This window comes from Oryzias melastigma, linkage group LG10 (genome assembly GCF_002922805.2).
Source record: "Oryzias melastigma strain HK-1 linkage group LG10, ASM292280v2, whole genome shotgun sequence".
NCBI lineage: Eukaryota > Metazoa > Chordata > Actinopteri > Beloniformes > Adrianichthyidae > Oryzias > Oryzias melastigma.
The window spans coordinates 16,665,578-16,674,031 of record NC_050521.1 but is presented as its reverse complement, the minus strand read 5'-3'; the positions used below and the strand labels follow the sequence as shown (position 1 = coordinate 16,674,031).

The following is an 8,454-nucleotide window of genomic DNA, read 5'->3' as shown; positions in this document are numbered from 1 at the left end:
CTATTTTTACTTATTTATTTATTTAGGGAGGCAGAGGTCTCAATATAATCAATAACAAAGTGACTGGCATGCTCTAGAGCACAGGTCTGTAACATTCAAAACTTAATCGCAAATTAATCGGAAATTAATATGTGGCCGTTTTTTTAGGAAAAAAATGTGTGCTTCGTGAAATTCAGCAGTTCTACATTAATTATGAAAACAAGAACGGCAAAATTAATAGTTTTCATCAGAAATACTTTATTTTGTAACATTGTATTGAGATAAACTTTCTTAACAATAAAAGGCTGTAACATAAAATGCCTAACAAAAGCCCAAGTGCAAGTGAAGGGCATTTTAAATTCAAAACTTCAATCAACGTTCAGTAAAATAAAATACAAAAACAACATTTCCATAACACTTTCATGTTCATTTTTTGTCAGGACAAAATATTTTCCTCCTCTGCTGAACTACAATAATAAATGAAATAGAGATTTATCATTTCCAATTAACTTTTGTTTTTTAAAACATTAAAGACTGAGAAAAGCGGGATACTCTGTGGATAGTTTGACAGTGGGTTACTGCCGCCGCGTTCTCTGGCTGCAGCTCGATGCAGCGACGTGTCCAGCGGAGCTCACGCCATGAATAAGCCGGCAGACAGACAGCTATGCTGGGGCTGGATCACGCTCAAACCTCCAGAACTTTGCGATAATTTGCATATTTACGCGCGGCGAAAGAGGGACGGGCCACACACTCAAAGCTGAGATTTAAAATAAGACTCCATTCAGAAAAGTTGAGACAAACAGCTATAAATGCTAACTATAATTTGTTGATTGCTTCAGTGAGTGAAGTTGCAAAATAATATATAATCATGTAATCAGCATAAAAATGATAACTTGCATCTCTTACATTTTGTCCTTGTTATTAATATACTGTATATTGTAAAAAGCAGAGGACCCAGAACAGACCCTTGTTATTACTTTAGTTTTTAGTTTAGTTATTCATAAGTATCTTAGTGTTGTCAAGGATGACTGATAAAAGAACAGATTCTTGTCAAAGCTAAGTGTGCTTTGTTCTCTGATGGACAGCCAGAGGAGAGTGAAAGGTCAAGCAAGACAGAAGTAGTGAAAGAGGAAGATATTGCTCCACTGAAACAGGGAGGTTAATGGAAACTGTGAGACAGAAGTAGACAGAGGATGAAGAAAGAGAAGCAGAGATGGAGTTAAAACCCTCAGAGAGGAAACAGGAGATGGAGATAGGAAGGGGTGAGAGACCACACCCACACCTACTTCACCAACGCACCCAACTGACCCCACCCATGTCCTGCAATTACACCTCACATATGACAAAGTATTGATTGAAATAAAACCACCTATGTGTAGCAAACTGAACGGGTTTCGTTTGTAGTCAACGTGGAAGAAAAAGAACCTTTCTTTCAGACGTGTCAACACCTCTTCTATCAGTCTGCTATCCTGAAAGTCCTCATAAAGTGTTGCCTTTTTGCTACCCTTTTTAAATTTCAGAAATAATTTTACAGTTATAACTATAATTATGTCTTAAAACTCTGACAAAGAGGTGATTTTACTAATTTATGGAATATATTTTCCAATCTGTAATACTCATAGCCACAACTATTTAAAAAATTAGCTAATAATAAGAGTTTTAATCTGGGTAATGCAGTGATGGCCCTTCTTTAATGTATCTTTGTGTACATTAATAATAAAGATTCAAAGACAATCAAGAAGAGCAACACAACAGATTTTGGAACAACACTCTCCCTTTAAAACTATGGCGTTTGGCGACATCTTGTGGCCAGCAGTTGCTGTTGCAGATGGAGGCGGGCTTTCAAAAACCTTTCCCAAAAAAATACAAATCCAAAGCTCCCCTCACTTCTGATAAATGACTGTGATTTATTTGATGCAAAAGTAACTAATACGATAATTCAACAAATACTTAACAAAGAACGATTTCAATTTCTTTCTTCCTGAATGTCAAATATAAAATATGTTTTTCTAAAGTTGATGCAGAGTATTTAAGATCCTTCTTTGTCAAGCTCCCTACTCCCCTGAAAACCAAAGAGATTCATTTGAAAATGATCAATGAAGTTTATCCATCTTCTGATTTTCTCTTAAGGCGTTTTGAATTTGTTGCTGTAACACACATCTTGAAACAACAGAGCATTTATTTTTTGATAGTTTGTCTACCTCAACATTTTGGTAGTCGTTTCATTCGTTCACTAAATTTCTGCATTCCCCTGAACTTAAAAAAGAAAATATTTCATTTGGTTTGATTATTAAAAAATAAATCACACTTTATAATAATTAACGCAACAATGATACTTGTTTTTTTTTTTTAATCCACTCCAAATTTAGTGTCTTTCATTCTACAACTGTTTTTTTTTCATGTGTTACACAAAATTTCTGTGAAACTTTACAATGAATCTTTTTTCTCTCTTTGTCCTTATTTTATTATATAATTATTTATTTTTTCCCCTTTCTGCTGGCATTCCTTTGTGTGTCTGTTGTTTGGGCTTGTCTATTATTGTATAATCCTTGAAAATTGATGATAAAGTCATTAAAAAAATTAAAAAATCTAGTTGTTGTAACTTCATGTTTTACCCAAATAACTAGGTGACATGAAACCTATTGTTTACATTAAAACTACCACTAAATTATAAAACAAAATGCATTACAAAAACAAAGAATACGGGTTTTATTTGCTGGAAAACAGACAATGTGTTTTTAAAAAAATCACACTAAAATGTGTTTTTATTTAATATTGACTCAGGTTCAAAATAACATGTTGATTCTGTGAAGATCCACAGTGCAAGACTCCACACTGTGCATGTCTGCTGTGCTCATTTTGGGACTGTAATATGTATGCCTCATTTAGAGGCATGCTCATGCTGTGTCAAGCAGGGAGACATAAGGTCCCATTTTTAGAGTCTTTGGTAAGACTTGGACTGGATTTGAACTCACGACCTTCTGGTTTCATGTGTAGTCAATGTTCATCGTGTTTGTGAAAAAGTTCAAAACACAGACAAAAATAATAAAGCAGCATTTGACAAAATCCTACAAGAACAATGAGCCACATCTTCATCCTGTAGCCAGTTTTTGCAGTTATAAAGATTGGAGTTTCAGGTCTGACCCTCAATCTCCTTAATTAAAGGAATGTCACTTATACTAACTTTCTGAATGAGAACAAAATATCTCCTTTTTTGAGAGGTAAAATAAAGGTTGGACAGAGAGGTTTACCTGTTTAAACATCCAGGTGTTTCCTGCCCTGAACGCGTCCAGCAGTTCTGGGTCTGAACTTCCTCTTGGCGCGTGCCGCATTTTGGATGTGCGCTCCTGCGTAGTGCGCATGTCAGCGAAGTCCTCATGTTGGGGAATCCCCAAGAGGGAATCCTCTGCGAACTTCCCAGTGACTGCGGTCCATGTGAATGACGTCACTAACCACCGCTTCGTCCGGTAATGATGTTTACATCTGTACGCGCTTTGACTGCGTCACGGTCTTTGATGCTGCAGCGAGCATCACCAAAATGACGTCACCCCGCGTCCCTGTGACATTAAAAAAACATGCTGATTTTCCCTTGAGGAACATCTGAAATAGAGTCAAAATCAAAAACATTTTCCAAAAACTGTTTTCAAGAACAAATCTTCAAAACTGACAACAATCTAAAGAACGACAAACCTAAAAGCAAATATGTCAAGAATAGGAAATAATAACACACCTTTTGGTGTGAAGGAGGACAACTGCTTGGAGGGAAATCAGGGAATTTATAAAATTTATGAATTCCTTGGGGAGGGAACCTATGGAAAAGTGGCCAAATGTCGCAAATTGTGGAGCCAGAAATTTTACGCTATTAAAATAATGAAAAGTGACAGAGCGGGCCTGAGAGAGATGGAAACAATGACACTGATCAAACACCTGGATCCCGACCAGAACCATCTGGTCCGGATGCACGAATGCTTCTCATTTAAAAATATGACTTGCATTGTGTACGAGATCCTGGCAGAAAGCTTGCACAATTATTTGTGCAAGCACCCCAATCCAATCCATCTCTGTCACATCAGGGTCATCGCTCAGAATTTGCTGAAGGCTCTCAGAGCAATCGGTGATTTGGGATTGGCACACTGTGACATAAAACTGGACAACATTATGTTCAGGGAACCAAATTGTGCAAATGTTAAACTCATAGACTTTGGTTTGGCTTTAAAAACAGAAGAACTTGCAACCATGGTGAAAATCCAGGTAACTCCATTCAGAGCACCTGAAGTTATCCTGGGACTATATCCCCTGGATAAAAGCGTTGACATGTGGGCACTCGGCGTAGTGTTGGCCTGTATCTACTATGGACAATATCCTTTTCCTTATCACACTGAATACGACACCATTAGAGCTATGGTGCAGATATTTGGTTTACCTGAACCTAAAGTGTTATGCATGGCAATGCATACGAGAACCTTTTTCATTTGGGACGATGTCTGCGGTTTGAGGCTGCAGACACCAGAAGAACATGAAAGAACGACAGGAAACCGAATAAACGGCGTGAATCGTGTTAGAGGTTTTGATGAAGTGATTGAGGTTCATCATAGGATGTTTGGCCAGCACGATGTCGACGACCACATCGTTTTCACTGACCTTCTCAAGCGCATGCTGGAGGTCAACCCTCAAAAAAGAATCACGCCAAGTCAAGCCCTGACACATGACTTCATAACCATGAATCATCTGTCAGGAGAAAGCAAGGCCCGGTATGCGGCCTCGGCCAGAGGCATCATGGGAACCGTCTAGTTTAGAAAAAAAATGAAAAATAAATAAAAATAAAAAAAAAAATAAATAAGCAGTTAGAATCTAGGGAGGATCGCTTAAATGTAGGAATTTATGTTTTTAGTAGGAAAAAAAATCAAAAGTATGTTAATACTTCTGTTTTTTTCAATTAGATATTATATTATTTTATTTGTCAAGGCTATTTTATTTTGTTGTTGTTGCCTATTTGGTTTAATCTCTGTTTATATTTTAATGCCCTGCTATCTTCTCCACCCTACCCTGTCTACCCCAGCCCCTACCCAGAGGGTGGGGCCTCGGCCAGAGGCATCATGGGAACCATCTAGTTTAGAAAAAAATAAAAATAAAAAAAAGAAAAATAAATAAGCAGTTAGAATCTGGGGAGGATAGCTCACATGTAGGAATTTATTTTTTTGGTAGAAAAAAAAATCAAAAGTATGTTAATAATTCTGTTTTTTTTTCAATTAGATATTATATTATTTTATTTGTCAAGGTTATTTTATTTTATTTTTTTGCCTATTTGGTTTAATCTCTGTTTATATTTTGATGCCCTGCTATCTACTCCACCCTACCCTATCTACCCCGGCCCCCCTCTTGGTGGGGGCTGGGGTAGATAGGGTAGGGTGGGGGGCACAAAGTTGAAAAAAAAAAAAAAACATAAACACGGGAGCTCTGGTGTTAAAGGGTTAAAGTTGAAAATGTTTTTACTATGTTCAGTAGTTTGAGTTACAGAAGTAGGAAAAACGCTGTAGAAATAGTTAGATTTGGTTGTATTAAATAAATGAAAATGGAAATGTGTTTGGGTTTTCTCTGGGAGCTCCATTTTTTCCCACAATCCATCAGGAAAGAATTAGTTAAAAAAAAAAAAAAAAAAATTGTAGAGAATAAAAAAATATTTCAGCATGGTACACCTAGTACCTGTCATTTAAAGACAGTTTCCATTTAAAATTGTTCCAGAAAGTAGATATTTAGGACAAATAATTATTGAAATGTATTATTAGCTTTTAATTTGCAAAAAAAAAGTTAAAAAAATGTTATTCTTTTTTTATTTCTTGAGAAGACTTCAGTTTTCAATTATTAAAACATAATTTATTAAAATCTGTGTTTAAAAAAATAAAATAAATGCAAACACATGTAATTTTACTGAATATTATTGGCTACAAGTAAAATAATTAAAAAAAATCTAATATATAGATGCACACACAGAGAAAGAGAGTGAGAGAGAGAGAGAGAGAGAGAGAGAGAGAGAGTGAGAGTGAGAATGAGAGAGTGAGGTTAATGCAACCACAAAGGGTACAAAACAGTGCTCTTTTGTGCCGGTCCCAAGTCCGGGTTAATGCAGAGGGTAGAATTCCGAAGATCATTCAAAACAAAAATAAAGCCAAAATAACCAATCAACAGAACTTTATTACAGGATACAACATGGCCCAGTAACAACAACTGATTCAGAATGCACTGATGATGTTGACACATACCCTACTATTTACTTCTGACTTATGGTGCATTCATACCAAACGCAGCAGGTGCGTCAGATTCGCGTCTGTTGGCTCTCTTTTGACGCTTGTCAAGTTTACTCCTCAGTGCCTTGACGCCGGAGCAACCGCCAAAGTTGTTGCCACATCATACAAAACATGGATGTTGTTGAATGAGTAACTTGGGTTTACATGCTTTGGAGAGCTCTACAGAGACTAAAACTGGGGAAATCTTTTTTATTTTCTTGATGAAAATAAAAAACATTAGAGCTAGTGTCATGGTCGCGGAGTGAAGCAGACCCAGATGCTGGAACCCAGGATCACGGGAGGCAGATGAAGTTCGACAGTTAGTTATTGTGGGTGGATATTGTCGGGACAGGAATGGAATAGGAGATTTGAAGCAATGAGGTGATTCAGAGCGGCAGGGCAAAGATCCAGGAGGTGAGACCGGCTAATGATGTGTGGCATGACTGAAGAGTTCACTTGGCGTGGGAGAGACGATGAGAAGTGCCAGACCCAGGTTGGCACATGATTGATGAACCTGGGGACAGAGATTTCTGAGGTGAGCTGTGGCGAAGATTAACGACTTAGTACTAAAATGGAGACTGGGGTGGTGGTTCCCCTTTTCAAGAAGGGGGACTTGAGGGTGTTTTCCAACTATTGGGGAATCAGACTCCTTAGCCTCCCTGGAAAGTCTATGCTAGGGTACTGGAGAAGAGAGTCCGCCTGATAGTTGAACCTCAGATCAAGGAACAACAGTACGGTTTCTGTCCTGGTCGTGGAACAGTTGACCAGCTCTACACCCTCTTCAGGTTGGTGGAGGGTTTGTGGGAGTTCACTCATCCAGAGGACCTGGAGGAAGTGGCCGGGGAGAGGGAAGTCTGGGCATCTTGGCTTGCACTTCTGCCCCCGCGACCTGGTCCCGGATGAGTGTAAGAAAATGTATGGATAGATTTCAGTTCCAAGTATTTCTTTATTCAAATCGTGATGGATCAGGAGCAAGTGAAAAAGCTCCAATTTGTATTGCAGCCATTGTGATGGGATGGCCAAAGTCTCTATGCTGTGCTCCAGTTCTGATGGAGAAGAGTGGATCCATTAACGTCTGAGCTGGCATCCGGCTCAAAACTGTACAGCAGCATGGCTCCAGTATTGCTGGTGGCTTTTTTTTTTCCACTACAGCAATGCTAGCTCAAGGTTAAGCTAGCAGAGGAGGGTGCAAGCAAAAGAATGCTGGGATATCAATGTAGGGTTACTTGCATGCCAACAGTTCTGCTCACAACCCAGAGGTGAATTTCAGATGAACTCCTTAAAATATGTTTTGGTTTTTGTATAAAACTGTACAATCACGATAAAAAAAAAATACACACACTGGGAAACACTTCTTAATAGTCGTTTCCAGTTGCACACAGTTACACACAAAATGTTTTGTATGAGTAACAAATCAAGAATGATGCACACACAATTCAGATGAGTTAACTTCTCTAGAAATATTTTGTATTAACAGTCAGAGTTGTGCATATGCATATCACAAAAACAGAATCGTGCTTGTTTTTTTCCTGCTCTAAAAATGTGTATAACCTCTTTATTTCTTTTCTCTCTTTTAAAAATGAAAGTTTACTTTTTTTAACCTCAGTTTCAGCTGTTTACACCAACAGAGAAGATCCAGCAGATGTATTTTTAAATATTGTTTTTTTCGTGTCATATCAACAAGTTAATATCAAATTTCTCACTAAAGTCTGATCAATAAAAACATTTTTAAGTCTATTTTATGTTCATTTTAACTTGTGCTTGAAAGTTAACAAGCAGTGTTTCTTTAAATGTTTTATCTGATGAGTAAATTGTTATGAACGCAAAAACTATACTCTGTCTTAAAATCTCTTGAAAGACATTTAAAGTCATTGAGTAAATGACATGACTGATCAAATCGGATCTTTTCAACTAATCTTAGTGCATCAACTGTCAAAAGTTTCAATGTATTGGTTTCCTTTTGTGTTTAGCTGTAATGCAATAATCTTAAAAATTAAAAGTTGGCAAACAAACATTGATTAAAAATAATCCAATCAAGAAAATCAGACAGTGGTGTTAAATTATGTTCTAGTTTGTGTATGTTTTATTGTAGGACTTGATATATATTTGAGGAAAGGTTAAATTCTTCTTGAAAATAATTAAGTATGATTTTTTTTTGTTAAAATTATTGTAATCATAAAAAACAAAACTA

General features: G+C 37.1%; 1 long non-coding RNA gene across 1 annotated transcript in view; it reads left to right on the top strand.

Moving 5' to 3' along the window:
- LOC112153164 overlaps window positions 1-1,357 on the top strand; it is a 3,044-nt gene extending 1,687 nt beyond the window's left edge. Inside the window, exon 2 of the long non-coding RNA XR_002920465.2 lies at window positions 1,065-1,357. This is a non-coding gene — a long non-coding RNA (uncharacterized LOC112153164). The remainder of the gene's footprint in view (window positions 1-1,064) is intronic.
- Window positions 1,358-8,454: the final 7,097 nt, after the last annotated feature.